Genomic DNA, 2,500 nt, shown 5'->3' with positions numbered 1-2,500 from the left:
GGCTGTTAGGGTGGCACAGAAATCCCTCGGAATGGGAAAAAACGGGTCATTTTCGTGTCGCCACATTGCATGCGAACCGCATTAAACTTCCAGAGGCATTTGCAGCAGGAATGCATGTGCACTCAAAAAATGTGATATTTTTCACGGAGAGACCCCGTGAAACGCTAGAAGTGGGCGGGGATGTCTCTCTTGTGGCTCACGGGGCTGTTAGGGTGGCACAGAAATCCCTCGGAATGGGAAAACGGGTCATTTTCGTGTCGCCACATTGCATACGAACCGCATGAAACTTCCAGAGGCATTTGCAGCAGGAATGCATGTGCACTCAAAAAAGTGAATATTTCTCACGGATAGACCCCGTGATACGCTAGAAATTGGCGGGGATGTCTCTCTTGTGGCTCACGGGGCTGTTAGGGTGGCACAGAAATCCCTCGGAATGGGAAAACGGGTCATTTTCGTGTCGCCACATTGCATGCGAACCGCATGCAACTTCCAGAGGCATTTGCAGCAGAAATGCATGTGCAGTCAAAAAAAATTGATATTTTTCACGGATAGACCCCGTGAAACGCTAGAAATTGGCGGGGATGTGTCTCTTGTGGCTCACGGGGCTGTTCGGGTCGCACAGAAATCCCTGGGAATGGGAAAACGGGTCATTTTCGTGTTGCCACATTGCGTACGAACCGCATGAAACTTCCAGAGGCATTTGCAGCAGGAATGCATGTGCACTCAAAAACTTCTATATGTTTCACGGATAGACCCCGTGAAACGCTAGAAATTGGCGGGGATGTGTCTCTTGTGGCTCACGGGGCTGTTAGCGTGGCACAGAACTCCCTCGGAATGGGAAAAGGGGTCATTTTCGTGTTGCCACATTGCATAGGAACGCCATGAAACTTCCAGAGGCATTTGCAGCAGAAAGGCACGTGCACTCAAAAATTTTAATATTTTTCACGCATAGACCCCGTCAAACGCTAGAAGTTGGCGGGGATGTCTCTCTTGTGGCTCACGGGGCTGTTAGGGTCGCACAGAAATGCCTCGGAATGGGAAAACGGGTCATTTTTGTGTGGCCACATTGCATAGGAACGGCATGAAACTTCCAGAGGCATTTGCAGCAGGAATGCATGTGCACTCAAAAACGTCTATATTTTTCACGGATAGACCCCGTGAAACGCTATAAATTGGCGGGGATGTCTCTCTTGTGGCTCACGGGCGCTGTTAGTTAGGGTCGCACAGAAATCCCTCGGAATGGGAAAAGGGGTCATTTTCGTGTTGCCACATTGCGTACGAACGGCATGAAACTTCCAGAGGCATCTGCAGCAGAAATGCATGTGCACTCAAAAACGTCTATATTTTTCACGGATAGACCCCGTGAAACGCTAGAAATTGGCGGGGATGTGTCTCTTGTGGCTCACGGGGCTGTTAGGGTCGCACAGAAATCCCTCGGAATGGGAAAACGGGTCATTTTCGTGTTGCCACAATTGGCATACGAACGGCATGAAACTTCCAGAGGCATTTGCAGCAGAAATGCATGTGCACTCAAAAACGTGAATATTTTTTCACGGATAGACCCCGTCAAACGCTCGAATTTGGCGGGGATGTTTCTCTTGTGGGTCACGGGGCTGTTCGGCTCGCACAGAACTCCCTTGGTCCACCTGATTCGTGCATACAGGCAGCAACTAAAACTCTGTAAACCTGCTGTGAGGACATCTAAACAGTGGACCAGTGAGGCTGTGGAAGATTTGCGGGCGTGCTTAGACTGTACTGACTGGGATATGTTCACGACTGCTACCAATAGTCTGGATGAACTCACAGAGGCTGTGTACATCAGCTTCTGTGAGGACTGCTGTATCCCAACACGTACCAGGGTGAACTTTAACAACAACAAGCCCTGGTTCTCAGCAAAGCTCAAAAGGTTGAGGTTGGAGAAGGAGGAAGCGTTTAGGAGTGGGGATAGAGACAGATTCAAGGAGTCGAAGAACAGGTTTAGCAAAGCGGTGAGAGAGGCTAAACGACTGTACTCAGAGACACTAAAACACCAGTTCTCTACTAACGACGCTGCTTCTGTCTGCCAAAGGGCTCAGGCACATCACCAACTACAAACCCAGAGCGCCCCACACCACTAACGACTCCCGCCTAGCCAACGACCTGAACGAGTTCTACCGTAGATTTGAAAGACAATTGGACTGTCCTGAACCACCCCTTCCCACCCAAGAGGCCCCATCCCCCACCCATACTACAGAAACGACTCTCTCCTTTCAGGAAGGAGAAGTTAATGGGCTTTTCAAGAGGCAGAATCCACGCAAAGCAGCCGGGCCGGACTCTGTCTCTCCAGCCACCCTCAGGCACTGCGCTGACCAGCTGTCTCCGGTGTTCACCAACATCTTTAACACCTCCCTGGAGACATGCCATGTACCAGCCTGTCTCAAGTCCTCCACCATCATCGCTGTGCCCAAAAAGCTAAGGCCAACAGGACTAAATGATTACAGACCGGTCGCCCTTACATCTG

Source organism: Petromyzon marinus, unplaced genomic scaffold (assembly GCF_048934315.1).
Source record: "Petromyzon marinus isolate PM22_M1 ecotype Great Lakes invasive population unplaced genomic scaffold, UKy_Petmar_22M1.pri1.0 PM_G_Scaffold_21, whole genome shotgun sequence".
NCBI lineage: Eukaryota > Metazoa > Chordata > Hyperoartia > Petromyzontiformes > Petromyzontidae > Petromyzon > Petromyzon marinus.
Note: the sequence above shows the minus strand (reverse complement) of the source record.